Source organism: Canis lupus, chromosome 15, assembly GCF_048164855.1.
Source record: "Canis lupus baileyi chromosome 15, mCanLup2.hap1, whole genome shotgun sequence".
NCBI classification, from domain to species: Eukaryota; Metazoa; Chordata; class Mammalia; order Carnivora; family Canidae; genus Canis; species Canis lupus.
In genome coordinates, this window is record NC_132852.1 from 4,167,730 (window position 1) to 4,184,472 (window position 16,743).

Below are 16,743 nucleotides of genomic sequence, written 5' to 3' on the forward strand. Positions count from 1 at the left end.
TCATATTTCAAACTCCTTTCAAATTCCTCTCAAACCCTATTAGTGGTTTACTAACTAAGTTTATGTAATGCTCTAAATCCTCGGATGTCGTTTCAACAGTCTTCACAGCACCTTCACCACAATTAGATTCCATCTCAAGAAACCACTTTCTTTGCTCATCCACAAGAAGCAGCTCCTTATCTGTTCAAGTTTGATCATGAGAGCACAGCAGTGCAGTCCCATCTTCAGGATCCACTTCTGATTATTCTCGTTCTCTGGCTCCTTCCACCCCATGGACAGTGACTTCCTCCATGAAGTCTTGAACCCTCAGAGTCATCCATGAGGGCTGGAATCCACTACTTCCAAATTCCTGTTTGTGTTGGTATCCTGACCCCCTTCCTATGAATCACAAATGTTCTTAACAGCATCAAGAATGGTGAATCTTTTCTGGATAGTTTTCAGTTTCTCTTTTGCCCAGATCCATGAGAGGAATCACCATCTGTGACACCTATTGACTTACAAAATGCATTTCTTTAGTCATAAGACTTGAAAGTTGAGATGATTCCTTGATCCACGGGCTGCAGGATGGATGCTGCATTAGCGGACATGAAAACCACGTTAATGTCATTGTCCGTCTCCCTCAGAGCCCTTGGGTGACCAGGTGCACGGTCAGTGAGCAGCGGTATTTTGAAAGAAATCCTTTTCTCGGAGCATTTGATCTCAGCAGTGGGTTTCGTATTCAGTGAAGTGCGTCGTAAGCAGATGTCCCGTCACCCAGGCCGTGTTGTTCCATGTATGGGGCGCGGGCAGAGTAGATGTGGCATCATTCCGAAGGGCCCTAGGACGTTCAGAATGGTGGGTGGGCCCTGGCTCCCATCTGCAGGCCCAGCTGCGTGAGCCCCTCGCAGGAGAGTCCGCACCTGTCCCTTGCAGCTTCGAAGCCAGGCTCTGACTCTGTCCGGCTGTGAAAGTCCCAGATGGCATCTTCTTCCAACAGAAGGCTGTGGGGTCTACACTGAAGATCTGGGCTTGAGTGTAGCCACCACCTTCCTGAACTCTTGAGCCAGGTCTTCCGGAGGACCTGCTGCAGCTTCTCCATCAGCCCCTGCTGCTTCACCTGTGCTTTCACGTGGTGGAGAAGGCTTCTTCCCTCCAACCCGCTAACCAGCCTCTGCTGCTTCAGAGGTTTCTTACAGCCTCCTGCCCTCTCCCAGCCATCCTAGAACCGAACAGAGTTAGGGCCTTGCTCTGGGTCAGGCTTTGGCTTAAGAGAATGTTGTGGCTGATTTGATCCTCTGTCCAGACCACCGAGTCGTTCTCTGTGTCAGTGATAAGGCTGCTTCCCTTTCTTATCATTTGTGTGTTCACTGGCCCTTTTATTTTCCTTCAAGAACTTTTCCTTTGCATTCATGGCTTAACTGGTGTAGTTTTTTTACTTGTTCTGGCTTCTTACATCGGTGTGGTTCGTGAAACCCCAGAATAATGACAGTAGTAACATTAAAGATCAGTGATCACAGATCACCATAAAAATATAATAATGAAAAAGTTTGAAATATTGGGAGTATTACCAAAATGAGACATTAAGTGAACAGATAAAGTTGGGAAAATAGTGCTGATGGACTTGCTTTGTGTGGGGTTTCCACAAACCTAGTTCATAAAGCACAGGAAGTACAAATATGCAAAGTACAGTAAGATGAGGTATGCCTTTATTTTAGGCTTTGGGAGCCATATGGTCTTTATTTAACTACTCGGCTCCTGTAGTGTGAAAGGAGCCTCTAGAGAAGCAGCAGACAAACGGAGGTGGCTGTGTTGCAGTAAAAGTTTATTTTAAAACCAGGTGGGGGATCCCTGGGTGGCGCAGCGGTTTAGCGCCTGCCTTTGGCCCAGGGCGCGATCCTGGAGACCCGGGATCGAATCCCACGTTGGGCTCCTGGTGCATGGAGCCTGCTTCTCCTTCTGCCTGTGTCTCTGCCTCCCTCTCTCTCTCTCTCTCTCTCTCTCTGTGACTATAATAAATAAATTTAAAAAAATTAAAAAAATAAAAAAATAAAAAAAATAAAACTAGGTGGTAGGCACCTGAGTGGCTCAGCAAGTGAGCATCTGCCTTTGGCTCAGGGTGTGATCTCGGGGTCCTGGGATCGAGTCCTGCATCAGGCTCCCTGCAGGGAGCCTGCTTCTCCCTCTTCTGTGTCTAGGCTTCTCTATCTCTCATGAATAAATAAATAAAATCTTTTTTAAAAAAACAAAAACAGGTAGTGAGCCAGGGTGACCTGTGGGCCATAATTGCAAAAAGTATTACATAATTGTAATGCTGTCTTTGAAACATCCCTACTTGTCCCTGATGCCCTAGTTTTTGTTAATTACTTTTCAGTTATTTTTTTCCTTCACATTGATCCTTATTCAAGTTAATTGACTCTTCATCAACTTTTTTCTGTCATTAAGTACATTTAGTAAATTTGTGGCACATGTATTTTACATCTCTGGCATTTGCACCTGGCTCTTTATGTATGTTTTGCTTTTCCTGTCTTTCCTTATGTGTGTTTTCCGTTCTCTTGCAGAGTACAGTGACAGTAGATCCTTCAGTCCCTTGTCTCATAAATCCAGCATTTCAGGGTTGGCATCTGTTGTTTTATCTTAGGGATGTGTCACATTTTCTGGCTTTTAATGTGACCTTTTAACTTAGAGTTTTGTTTTGGACACTGTAAATGTTAGACTCTGCAATCTTTTATACTGCTCTGAAGAGTGTTGACTTGACTTTGTTTTAGCAAGCACTTAACTTGTTTAGCATTAAAATGCAGACCTGTGGTGGGCATTTGCTTTGATTCTCCGAGTTCTTCAAGCCTTGGTGATGCTAGCCATACAGGAGATGAACTGCTAGTCCTCTGCCCTGAGATTAACCAGGCTGATGTCAGTTTTCCTGAGGTACATGTAGGTCAGGGGTCAGCCAGGGAGGTGGGCTTTTATGCTCAGAACCTGAGGTTCCTCTTCCCTGGCTTGTGTCCTGGGTCCTTGCCTCATTCTCTGGTAATCCTACTTGCCGGGGGATTCCCCCCCGAGTTCCTTGGCCAGAAAGACGGCAAGTCCTTCTGTTGGAGGTTGAGCTGCCCATCACCACCACTCCCACAGACTGCTTTACCGCAGGGTAAAGACCCAGAACATGTGGTAAAGCCACAGATTATTTGCTTCCTTTTAAAATAGTCTTTTGTTTGTTTGCTTCCAAAGCCTCTTTAAAAATCTTCAGAAAGTGTTTGATGACTTGTGCATTTGCAGGAGATTGGGTTTTAAGGACTAAACACAAGTGGAACCTAGTGGTGTTTGTTGGGGTTAAGCATCTGAGACTAATTCTTTTCCTCTTGTAAGTTATTTGATCTTTCTTCCCTGGGGACCTAAGATTCTTTTTTTTCCCCTCCTTTAAAATATAGTTGTTTTCTCTTGTAAATTGATCCAGTAGATTCCAGTTCTAGGTTGGCCTTTTCAAGAGATTCAGGTCTTCCTATTTCTGGAAAATGTTCTTATAGTTTTAAATATGACTTTGTTTTACTGTTTTGCTTTTCTTCTTCAAGGGCTTCAATTATATGTATATTGGTTCCCCTTTACTTTTAATTTCAACCGTTTTGACCTTTTTACTTCTTTCTGAATGCTATTTTTATTCCCCTTCTCCCCCTGCCCCTCAACGTTCTTCAGTATTTTTTATTAAGTTTTCATTTGAAGCTGTTTCTTCTTTGGCATATTATAGTTAAATGTTCGCTTTTTTTTTTTTTAAGATTTCATTTATTCATTCATTCGAAACACAGAAATACAGAGGCAGAGACACAGGCAAAGAGAGAAGCAGGCTCCATGCAGGGAGCCCGATGTGGGACTTGATCCTGGGTCTCCAAGATCACACCCTGGGCTGAAGGTGGCGCTAAACCACTGGGCCACCCGGGCTGCCCCCCTAAGTGTTCACTTCTGATATGATTTTGTCTTGTCTTCTTTTGGCTGAGTTTAACCAACTGTTGTTTAATATTTTCCTGTTTTGATGTTCTTAGTTTTTATACTTCTGACTTAAGAAATATTTCACATATACAGATGGATGGATATAGTTCCCCAAATATGTATTTGCCAGTATTTGATTTATTTATTTATTTTTTATCAGACAAACTAGATTTTATTTATTTTATTTTTATAATAAATTTATTTTTTATTGGTGTTCAATTTGCCAACATACAGAATAACACCCAGTGCTCATCCCGTCAAGTGCCCCAGTCAGTGCCCGTCACCCAGTCACCCCCACCCCCGCCCTCCTCCCCTTCCACCACCCCTAGTTCGTTTCCCAGAGTTAGGAGCCTCTTATGTTCTGTCTCCCTTTCTGATATTTCCCACACATTTCTTCTCCCTTCCCTTCTATTCCCTTTCACTATTATTTATATTCCCCAAATGAATGAGAACATATAATGTTTGTCCTTCTCCGATTGACTTACTTCACTCAGCATAATACCCTCCAGTTCCATCCACATCGAAGCAAATGGTGGGTATTTGTCGTTTCTAATGGCTGAGGAATATTCCATTGTATACAGAGACCACAGCTTCTTTATCCATCATCTGTCAATGGACACCAAAGCTCCTTCCACAGTGTGGCTATTGTGGACATTGCTGCTAGAATCATCGGGGTGCAGGTGTCCTGGAGTTTCATTACATCTGTATCTTTGGGGCAGTATTTGATTTAGACGTGACATTTGTGTTACATTTTTCAGCTCTGTTTTTATTTTTGACAGCAGGGGGATTTTCATCAGTTGAAATGGTTTGATTTGCATTTTCTTTTCCAGTTTTTTTATGGATGTGGTCTGCTTTGTTCTGTTTTATTTTACAGGCAAGTTTCCTAATATCCAAGCGCTGTTCTGCTCTCCACATAGTTCCTTTTGTGGATGATGTTGATGGTGAGGGGGAAGTGTTTGCCTTTTGTTTCCGTAGGATCCCTGAATATTTTCCTCTTGGTTGCTCCACTGCTCTCTGTCTCAGGGTTATGACTCTTTCTCAGTACAGTTGATTACCTCTCCTCAGAGCCTGTCACTTCTGGGCCTCTTCCCTCTATCAGGTACTGTGAACCACTCCTGCTCTGTATTTCAGCATTTAATGCCAACTTACTCTTTTTCAGAATTATTCTACATGTGCTGCTTCTGATGCTCCAGGCCCTTCCACTCTCTCTGTGGAGTAATAAGCCCTTTCCTCCCCGCTTTCTGCATCCACAGACTTGCTGTTATTTTGAAACTTGGGTTATTTTTCTACGTAATACATCTTTTGAAGTTTTGGTGAAAACGTAGGTCATGTGTGTCCTTCACTTTGATTTTTTAAAATGTTGTCTTTTTATGGGAGATTGTGGGGGAGGAATCAATATCAGGCAGCTCCCTCATCTCATTGTGCAATCCATTAAAATGGCCTATTGATTGTATCTCAGAATAGATGTTGTGGATCTTTGTCTCTAAGTGTCCCCCTTAGTCCAGACAACTATCATCTTGACACATTACTCTATTGCCTCCTGCCCGTCCCTTTCCTTTCACCCCTCGTACGTTAGCAAGTGCAACACTTCTAACATGTAAATCAGTTATATTGTTCCTGCTGAGATAGAATGGCTCAGAATTGCACGGTCCCAAGCAGAAACAGTGAACTGTGGCTGGTGGGCCAAATGCAGCCCACCAACCTGTTTTTTTCTACGGCCCTTGAGCTAACAGTGGTTTTTGCGGTTTTAAAAGTTTGGGGAGAAAATCAAGAGTATTTCCTAACACATGAAAATGATGTAAAATCCAAATCTCAGTGTCCATAAGTAAAATTTTCCTGGAACACAACCATGCACATTTGATTATGTGTTGTGAATAGCTGCTCTTGCACATACTCTGGAATTGAGTAGCATCACAGAGACCATATGGCCCACAGAACAGTCCTCCTGGTGGTTTGGTCTCAACTCCTTTCCTTTTTGTGCTATTAGAACTTTTGTTCATTTGTCTTTTTTAAATTAAAATTTATTTATTTTTTCATCACGATAAGTGTACTCTTTAATCCCCATCACTTATTTCCCACATCCGCCACCCACCTCCCCTCTGGTGACCATCACTCAGTGTGTTCTCTACGGTTAAGAGCCTGTTTCTTGATTTCTCTCTCTTTCTCTTCTGTTTTTATTGCTTATTCTCTTTTTTCCACATATGAGTGAAATCATATGATATTTGTCTTTCTCAGACTTATTTCACTTAATATAATACTCTTTAGCTCCATCCATGCATTGCAAATGGCAAGATTTTGTTCTCTTTTTCTGGCTGAATAATATTCCATTGTGTATATACACCACATCTCCTTTATCCATTCATCTATTAGTGGACACTTGGGCTGCTTTCATAGTTTGGCTGTTGTAGATAATACTGCAGTAAACATAGGATAAACATATCCCTTTGAATTAGTATTTTTGAATTTTCTGAGTATACACCCTACAGTGTGATTCATTTGTCTATCTGTTTGCCTGCCTGCTTACCTAATCATGCATTTTGGTCTTTCCATTATATATGAACTCTGTAGGTGCAGTCCTCATGTTTATCTTGTTTTATGGTTGTGTTTCCACTAAGTATCTAGCACATGTCCTGGCTCATTGTAGGTACTCAATAAGTATTGTCCTGTCAACTAATGAACAGAGGAGGTTTTACTTACATTAAATCTAGAGATACCGAGAAAATTTATTGGGGAAGTGATGGTGAGCTACCAGGAAATGGTCATATTAGAATGTGGGCAAGGGGAGTGTTCAGAAAACAGACCTTTCCTCAAAGCCTGCAGTTAGTGGAGATGCTTGGGTGGAAATGCAATCTGACAGGCATCCTTGTCCTGGAAAGAGGTGAGGCCTCTCAGCTGTGGATCCTGACGGGGAATTCTCAGTTTCTTCCCTGAGAGTCCTGCCATCTTGCTTTCCTTGGTAGTTTGTCCTCTAATTCCCCTTTCTGCTTTATCTCCTCTCTCTTATTGCTCCTGCTGAGCCCTTGTTTCTTAAGGGGAGCATGGAAACTCCAAAATAATTTTTATTACCCAAAGGTAATCACGTTAAGTCCCTTTAAAATGAACTTAATCCTATTTTTAATACAAATTCTTTTTTTATTGTTTGTTGTAATGCATTCAGACTTTAATTATTCTATAGAACTAATTACGGATTTTGTATTTTCTTTTGCTATCTTGAAGACAGACTTCCTTTGAAATTGAGTGTGTTTAGATTAAAATGTGTGTATATTTTTAATATGAAAAGTCCCCACCTACCTCTTGCCTTATCTCCCCTCCCCTCATATGGGAGACCGACTCCTGAGAATTTGGAGTATAGTTTCAGACATTCTACTAAACACATAAAAAATGCGTACTTAAACATTTATATGCCCATATTTATATGTGCATCCGTGGAAATATGTAGGTTTTATTTTTTTAATGGAATGCACGTAAACTTTTTTGGTTAACATTAGAGAACATACTCCAATGTTTGTATGTAGTGATCTCATTTTTTACAACATATGCAGTCTTTTATAAGAGATATCAAGTGATTTGTGTAACTGATCTATTAATGAATACGAAGTTCTCTACTTCTTTCTCTTTCTAGTCAGAAATAGTACAACACTGAATGTCTGTGTGTGCATCACTTCTTTCAGATGTGTAAGTTTTTCATAGGTTTAGATTCCACAAGTCAATTTTTCAGTTCAGAGGGCTCACCTACTTACATTTATGATACATACTGTCCTAATGCCTTCCAGAAAGAGTGCTCTAAATTCCCTTCTAGCAGTGTGAGAGAATACTTGTTTCCCATAACTGTTACTCATACTGCAAATTGTCAGTCTTTTTAAATCTTTCCTACTTTGTCGATGAAAAAAAATGAAATTTATTTCATTTGCGTTTCCTTGATTTTTAGTGAGCTTGGACGTTTTTCAACAGAACTTAGAGGTAATGGCTGAACTGACCATTATTTTATATGTCACGTTTATTCTTCATTTACGGCCTGTGCAGGCTATAGCTTGTTTCCCACTAAAATTGTGGACAGTAAGTATGTAAGGTCACTAGGTGTCACTAGAATCCCGTTTTGTTGAGCTCTTTCTGGGCGTGTTTTTTCTGAGGGCATATTGCTGTGAAACAGCAACTGATAAATTCTGACGGTTCCTTTGAACATTAGACAATTTTATATTGAAGAAGAAGTAAAGGCAAAAGGAATAAAGGTCAACTTGGCTGCCACCCCTCCGTCCTGTTGAGGATGGCTGACCTAGTGGATAAGTTGGAAACACAGTTCACAGCATTTGTGTTTGTCTGCCCGAGAGCGGGTCATTGCCAGACGCCCCACCACCGCTGCATCTCATGCCTCCTACAGACAAGCCCATTTTCTTGCATGACCCACGCGGCCACTCACGTTAGGAGGTCCACGCAGACGCACCCCCGCCGTTGAGTTCTGAGTCTGCCGTGGTCTCACCCGCTGCTGGAGTCTTGCTCCGCACAGCGCCCGGCTCCCAGCCCCCTGCAGACATGCCCTCTGCATCCGGGCGGCCTGTCTCCTGGTCCCTCACTTGGGCCGTGCCTCCGTCTTTCTTCGGCTTTTGTCCTTTTAATGTTGTGGAAGATGGTGAGTTGTGCTGTGCGTTGTCCCTCAGTTTGGGATCACCTGGTGTTTCCTAGTGGGATTATCTGAGTCCTGCATCTCTTGCAGGAAGGCCCAAGAAGCTGAGATGGGTTTTTCTTCATGCTCCCTCCCAGTGTGTGGTGGTGCTGGTGGTGCTGGTGGTGCTGGTGGTGGTCACGGTTGTGCCTGCCAGGCTGCCGCACCGGGGGCGGGGATATGTTCCCCCCCATACCACATTTAGTGTGGCATTTGAGGGGAGGTACTTTCAACTATGTCACTGACTGTCCTCATCACTGTGTGTGTGAGCGTGTGTCTTCCTGCTTTATTCACTGGATTATAATCCATTACTGTCTTCATTTCTTTTAAGGTTTAGATTGTCTTTGATTGCCCAGGGTCACCCATCCAAGATGACTTCTGTGTTATTTTACCTATTTCCCATGATTCTCTGACAACCATTTAATCCTAACTCTGCTTGTACCTTCTCTGTCCCAGCCCTGGATTCAGCCATTTCTCCAGGGAAGCCTGGTTCCTTATACTAGAAATGGTGTTTTGAACCCATCATCTGGGTGCTACCGTGCCCTGCCGCACCCCGTGCGTGGACAGAGATCGCGATACCCGTGCGTACTGTGCCCGTGTAGTTATAGCTCCGTGTGTAGTGAACCAGGTTCCCACTGATACCTGCAGCATCACTCCCAAACCAGGGGTTCATTCTGGTCCTCATATTCTTCTCCCCAGTGTTTGTAGTTCTCTTCTCCGACTGTGAGGACCCGGGCTCCTGTTATCCTTGTTAGCAGGGCAGTTAATTGAGTAGGTAGGTGACCAGTCTCTTCAGGGCAGTGCCCTTCCCTGTACAGATGTCCTCTTCACCCGGCCTGGCCCCCACAGGTGGGAACCCACAGGCTGGGCCATCCCCCCCACGGATGCCCCGTTGGCAGGCTCTGAAGCCCCCAGTGGAGAAGCGCTCCCCGTGCATCTACAAACCTTGCAGGTGTCTGCCCTTGCCTCGCCTGTGTGGCTCTAGGACAGGATTGTCAGGTGGGAGGGAAGGCTGGAGGGCAGACTTCTTACCTTATGTTGAGAGCACATGAGAGGGGCTGCTGGAGTGGTGGGAATGGGCTCACAGAGCTCAGAATTATCCTTAAACGTTTAAAGTTTTAAACCTTTTCGTGTCGTTAAAAGCTTGTGTGTTAGTAAGACAGGTGTTCTTAAGAACCTGCCAGTTAGGTTTTTCTGTTTGTGGCAGACTTTCAGTGTTCCCCTTTTGGTTAAAAACAAAGCAAAGCAAAGCAACACCCAAATTTATCTACTGTTACCAATTAAAACATCAACTCGAAGAAAAGACGTTTTTTCCTGTCAGTGTAGGTTTACTGAGAAGATACGACCTAATATTCATGAGTGGCTCCGTAAATAATATCAGAGTAACGGGTTTCTTGTAGCTTTAGAGCAGTAGTTCTCAAATCATGGCTCAGGGACTTCTGTGGGTCAGGGGTCAGTTGTGTTGACACGTATTGATTTTTATTCTTGTTTTTAAGTGAATTAATTACATATTTTAAGAACTCAGTTTTGTTACAAAAAATATCCTTAAGTCTAACTCACATTAAAAAAACCTTTAAGGTCTTTGAATTTTTTAAAAGTGAGAGAGAATTTGAGTCCAGAATACTGCGTCACCAGTCATTTTGTGTCCATGGCCCAAACTGTGAGCCCCACGGTGCCCGCGGGTTTGCTCTGTGCCAGGCGAAAGGGCGCATCGTCCCTCTCCCTTCCTCATCCCCTGAGGGAGGCCCTCCATGTTCTCTTGTTCGGTTTTACTGTTGAAAGGGATTTCTTCCCCCACAGGTCAGAGCTTTTGAAGACGCAGCGAGTGAAGGCGACGCGGAGTGGGCTGTGGACACTGGGTGTGTTTGGCACAACCGCCAGCCTCTGTCCTGGGGGGGGGGGGAGCAGGCGCGCAGTGGGAAGTGCCACCATTCCTTAGCTCCCCGGGGAGAAGGAGCTCTCTGGAGTGGAGCCCAGGCCGGCTTCCCAGAGGGGAGGATGACACATGCTGCCTTGTCCCCTGTTGGCTCTGAAGGAGCAGCAGTTGAAGATCAAGTTCAGGGCATCTCTTGAAACACTTCCCTGCGTGACCACTAGATGGGAGGATAGTGTTCTCTTACATTTCTGAAGGAAAGCCAACCCGTGAGCTTTGTGTTGTTGTTGTTGTTTATTAAGTAGATTTTGATTGAGTGCCTGATAAATAGGGGTTTTAGTGAAGTGTCTGTGCAGCGTTTCAGTGGGCAGGTGGACTCACGAGTTGTTTGCATGCACGGAATGACATCACCAGTCAGGGGCCCTTTGTTGTGAGAGGTGGATTCAGGAAGCGTGTCTGCGTCTTTCCACCGTACCCAGTCACAGATAAATTGTTGGGACACTCCTCGCCATTAAGGAGAAGCTGTCTTCCACAACCACGTCGCCTGGGTCAGGCACACATTTTACCCAGCTGAATCAAGCCTTTCCCCCAACTACTGACTAGTACAGGATACTTACGAGTTTTGTGAACTTGGGCAAACGATGTCCCGTGAGCCTCGGCGTCTTCAGTTGTCAGATGTGAGCAGATGATGCGACAGTACTTATCTGCCGGGATTGGTGTGAGGTTCTTGTGAGCTGGCTGAGCTTTAAGGTCTCCTGATTGTGACTTAAATATCATGGATGTGATGGTGCAGTTATTCTTTTCTTCCAAGACCTATGTCAGGGTGCTTCCTGGCCACACCCATGTGCTGTTTCGTTGCCTAGAACAGTGGGAAATAGGTGACATTTCATGTGAGTAAGAAGCAGCCAGTAGGCCCTGCTCAGGGTACACATGGGCATTAGCAGACCTTTGTTTAAAAAGAAGCATTCCTGCGAAGTATTTCTCTCCTCGTTCTCTTCATTAGTGATGCCTGATTCTCACTTCTTTCATTAGATCCATTATTCCGCCTACCTCGTTCGTGGCTGGCTTTCTGCAGGCTTAGCTGATTACTTTGTTAAAAAAAAACCAACCTTACACAAATAATATTTATATAAAATGAAGTGTACCCCTTTGAAGTGTCCACGCACTGAGTTTTGACAAATGTGCACACCCATGTTACCACCACTATCACAGTCAAAATATTGCGAACATTTTCATCATCCCAAGAAGTTCCCTTGTATCCCTCTGCAGTCACCTTCCCTGCTCCAAGGCCCTTGTACCTTTTACAGGGTCACACTGCAGGGCTGCCTGGTTTCTGGCACTGCAGCGTAGCTTTACTTATTTCAGGGTTTTATATAAAGGAAATCATCTAGTATGTGTTATTTTGTGCCTGGCTTCTTTTGTTCAACATCATATTTTTGAGACATTTATCTTTGTTGTTATATGTATCAATATTTTAATTTTTTTAATAGCTGAGTAAGATTCTATTATATGGATATACCACAGTTTCTCTACCCAGTCACCTGTTAATGGACGTTTGGATAGTTTTTGGTTTTTGGTTATTATGACTAAAGTTGCAGTGGATAATCATGCTTGTGTCCTTGTATGTTTTCATCACTCTTGGGCCGTTACCCAGACTGCTTTTCATTCCTACCAGCAGTACATGAATGTTCCATTTGCTTCACGTTTTCACCAACACTTGGGATTTATCAGTCTTTAATTGTAGCCATGCTAGTGGATATGTAGTAGTATATCGTGTGTTTATTTTTTTGTAGCAGTTTTTTGGAATATAATTCACCCATCAAAAGTGTACAGTTTGGTGATTTTGTTTTTGTTTTTGTTTTTGTTGTGTTTTAAAAATTTATTTATTTGGGAGAGAGCATGCACGTGCATGTCTGTGAGTTTGGGGAGGGACAGAGGGAAAGAATCTCAAGCAGACTCCCTGATAAGCCTGGAGCCCTACGTGGGGCTGGATCTCACAACCCTGAGATCATGACCTAAGCTGAAATCAGGAGTCTGATGCTAAACCGACTGAGCCAGCAGGTGCCCTTTGTTATTGTTTTTGAGTAAACTCTGTATCCAACATGGGGCTTGAACTCACGACCTTGAGATCAAGAGTCACATGCTCTACTGAGTAGCCAGGTACCCCTACAATTCAGTGTTTTTTAATATATTCACAAAGTTTTGCAGCCACCAACACAATTTAAAACATTCTCATCACCCTCGACTGCAACCTTGTACCCTTTACACTACCCTCCAATCCCACGGTGCAGGGCAAATACTAATCAGTCTCTGGCTCCATAGGTTTGCCGCTTCTGAACATGTCATTGAAGTGGAATCAGACAATTTGTGGTCTTTGTGCCTGGCTTCTTTCTCTTAAAATAATATTGTCAAGATTCCTCCATGTTTGTAGCATGTATCAGAGTTTTGCTTCATTTTTTATTATCAAATAACATTCCATTGTAGGGCTGTAGCACATATATCCATATCATGTATGATTCATAAGTATTTTCTCTCATTGTGTCTGTTATTTTTATACGCCCTTTACAGTTTCCTTTGAAACAAATAGTTCTGATCTTTGTGAGGTCCAATTTATTTTTTGTTTCTTGTGCTTTTGATGTCATTTAAGGAACCATTGGCAAATCGGAGATCAGAAATATTTACTTCTATATTTTCTAAGAATTTTATAGTTTTAGTTCAGACAACTTAGGTCTTTGATCCATCTGGGTTAGTTTCTGTGCATGGTGTGAGGTAGGGGTATGATTTCATCCTTTTTTTGCGTGGGTATCCGCTTGTTCAAGCACCATTTGTTGAAAAGATGATTCTTTGCTATTGATTTTGGTCCCTAATTTTGACAAGACTCAAAATCCATTAACCAAGGATGCCTGGATGGTTCAGTCGGCAGTTGATTGAAATGATTCTGGCTCAGGTTGTGGTCTTGGGATCCTGAGCCCTGCATCAGGCTCTGCACTCAACAGGGAGTCTGCTTCAGAGTTTCTCCCTCTTCCTCCCCTTGTTGCTTGAACTCTTTTTCTCTCTCTAAAAAAAAAAATAAATAAATAAAAATAAATCAATTAATTGTACATTTGAGGATCCCCTCTGGCTTTAGTGTGTATTTCCCTGATGATTAGTACTAAGTATAAGATCACTTACTTAGTGACCGTTTGTCTTCACTCTCTTTGTGGAACTGAGTTTTAATGAAAGAAACAGGTTGTGTAAGTGCAGGGTTTGGTGAATCCTCTGAAGGGAACAGGACGGGCTTTGCCACGGGGCCCATTTGTAGTTGGTGACCCTACTGACACGGTGGCTGGGGAGGCCTCTTGGAGTTGGTGACTTGAGCTGAAACAAAGATGTGAAGGATCTAGGTATTCAGAGATTTGGGGGACCAGCTTTGTGAGGAACAGAAGGTTGGGGCTGGAGACGGGGTGATGCCTGTGTGGTTGGGATCTCTGAGGAGGGGAAGCTCAGAGGCAGGGATGTCCTCCCGCAGGCCATGGAGGGGATTTGAATGTTAAGCCCATCTCTCTCTCTATTCTCAGTGTGGCCTGTCCATGTCAGACCTTCTTGTGGATGAAGCATAGCACCTAACTTTAGATAGGTCCAGACCTGAACTCACCGTCCTCTGTGAATGACTTCCTGACTTCATTCTCTGTCTTGGTGTAGGTGCCATTTCTCTCCCTATTGTGCCAGCCAGAGTCCTTTGAATCAGAATGCCTGGTTTCCTGTTCCCATCCTGTTATGGAGAGAGGGCCCCTCACACACAGGAAAGAGAGAAGTCAGCTATTATTATGAGGCTTGGAGTGAACAGTGGTCCCAGTTCCTGTTGCCCAGAAGTAACGCCTCTCTACCCGTGCATCTTGCTGCAGCTGTCTTGACCTCTGTTTCCCAGTTACCATGGCTCCACTGATGCCCTGACTTCCCAGTTCCCAACACTGTCTAGACTTTAGAGTGTTGCAAAGCGCTAAATGCAAATTTAGCGCTTTCCAAGTGGCCACCTTCTGGGGGACCCCACTCCACCATCTGCATGCACCTACTCATTGCACCACACCCATGCTGCTTGTCCTCTCTGGATTTTGTAAACAAAATCAGCATCTGATGAGCTGAATCCATAGTTTTACTTTGCATTATTAAGACTGTAAAAATTGTTGTTAGTTGAATCTGAAAATGCATGCAAATACATTTCACAAAGTCTTTGTGAAACTTTGTCCTACCTGAGCTCTGCCTGGTATCCTTGAGTCCAGCGTGTCTCTGGTCCAAGTCATCTGAAAACTGATCCTGTCACCTGCTTTGGTGGCAGGAGCAAGTGGAGGTGCAGAGGGCCCTTACTGTGGGCACAGTTAGGGGTATAGCTGCTGCTCCTCAGACCCCCCTTGTCGCCAGAGCCCTGGAGGTGTGAGCAGAGGAGTCCTGTCCTGTGTCCTCCCTTGTCCAGCTTCCAGGCTCCGGTTTACTTTCCTGTATTTGCTTTTCAGTTCCCTAGACATCTCTTACCTACTCTTTATTTCTGTTGGTCGGTGTCGTTTTGTTTTACTTCACTCTCATTTGAATGGGGCTTCAGGGGCAGGAGAGAAAAACATATGTGCTGTGTCTGTCAGTTGTAACAAGAGCTCAAGAACATTCCATTTTTATTTCTAAATATTGCATTTAAGGATCTGCACCCAGTCCCACAGCTATGGTGAAACCTCTAGCATCTCCTACCCCCACAGTTCCCGGCTGGGCTCCTTGCCCTCAGGTTCCTGTCCTGGAGCTCATCCTGCAGAGTGGCCTGTCCAGCCCCGCCCCGCCGCCCCCCCCCCCCCACCCCGCCCACCTCTCCTAGCATCCCAGGGTCCACAGCACGAGGCCGTCCAGGCTCATGAGCTTGGCAGATACAACCCTCTGGGCGACCTATGTAACCTCCTTGTCCCTGGTATCCTCACTCCAGTGCATTCACTGCACTCACACCAAGTGGTGTCTGTTTTCCCAGAATTGTCATGCTGTTGTCCACTTTGCTGTGTGCTTTTGTCTGTGCCCTTCTTCCAGACGGAAGATCTGCATCCTCCCACATCTGCTTCCTCATCAGAATTTCATCTGGTGGTCGCCTCCCTCCTAACTCCTCCCCACTCCCAAAGTATCACTTGTGCTGTCTTTGGCTTCTGCTCTCCCCTGTTGTTCTCTTATTACAATTACTGTACTGTGTTCTCTTTTTTAATTTTTGCATTTTTTTGCAAATTTCTTTCATGTCTGGATTAATAAAAGACAGTTGCATTGTCCTGTCTGCCTCTGCGTTAAGTGTTTCGGGATCTCTCTCACATGCGCAGACACACACATCATTTAGCAAACTCTGTCCTGTGCTCATCTGACAGCAATGAAAAAAGGCAAACGAGGCCTTCCTGTGAGAAGAACAGTTTTGACCCACATGCCTTCAGAAGGGGCTTGGGGACCTCAGGAGTCTTCTGACCAACTTTGAGATTCATTAGGCGAGTGATAAATAGCATTGTCAACTTGGTGTGTACTCCCCCAGACTTTGCTTAAATTGAGAAGTACTTTATACAGTATATAGTGTCATGTTCATGCTGCTGACATTCTGTTTTTCTTCCTAATATATTTTAAGAGAGCTTACTATACGAAAATTGATATACTTCCCTGTTCTTTTTTTGCATTGTATTTCAATTATACTTTCAACTCATTTGCATACTAAATGTTGAACAGTGACAGGTTTATGAAATATAGCCAGCGATGTATTTAGGGCTGTGTTTTAAAAACAGTGAAACAACAGGTAGGTGATACTCTGTAAACACGGGAGTGATTGAAGGCTTTTGGTCTGGGTTGAGGAGAGATGAATAAAATGTTTTATGCTTAATTAATTCTTGTCAGTAATAATATGAATGATTGAGAAGAATAGAAACTATAGGTAAGGAGATGATTTAGAGAATTATGGTAATTGCTTAGATTTGAGCATCTGAATGCTTAAAGTAGGTAGTGGTCCGGGGATTCCCATGACTGGCAGGGAGGTCGTAGCAAGAGTGGGAGTGACAGACTCTGGTGGCAGACAGTGGGGGTGGCCGGGCACAGCTGGGAGTACCTGGGGTCGCCCACCCTGCTCTCGGGTGGAACACACCAGTTTTGGGGGCCAGACAGTCTTTCTGGCCGCATTTCTTTAGGGCCCTTGTAGCTCTAGATTATTCCATTTATGTCCTGTTTGCTCTTACACTGTTCATTTAGTAGCACGTGTGCCCTGCACTGATCAGTTTGAAGG

The 16,743-nt window shown here is 43.8% G+C and overlaps 1 protein-coding gene across 12 annotated transcripts in view; it reads left to right on the forward strand.

Annotated features, from left to right (window-relative positions):
• MCPH1 (microcephalin 1) overlaps window positions 1-16,743 on the forward strand; it is a 232,935-nt gene that overhangs the window by 17,886 nt on the left and 198,306 nt on the right. The window lies entirely within an intron of this gene.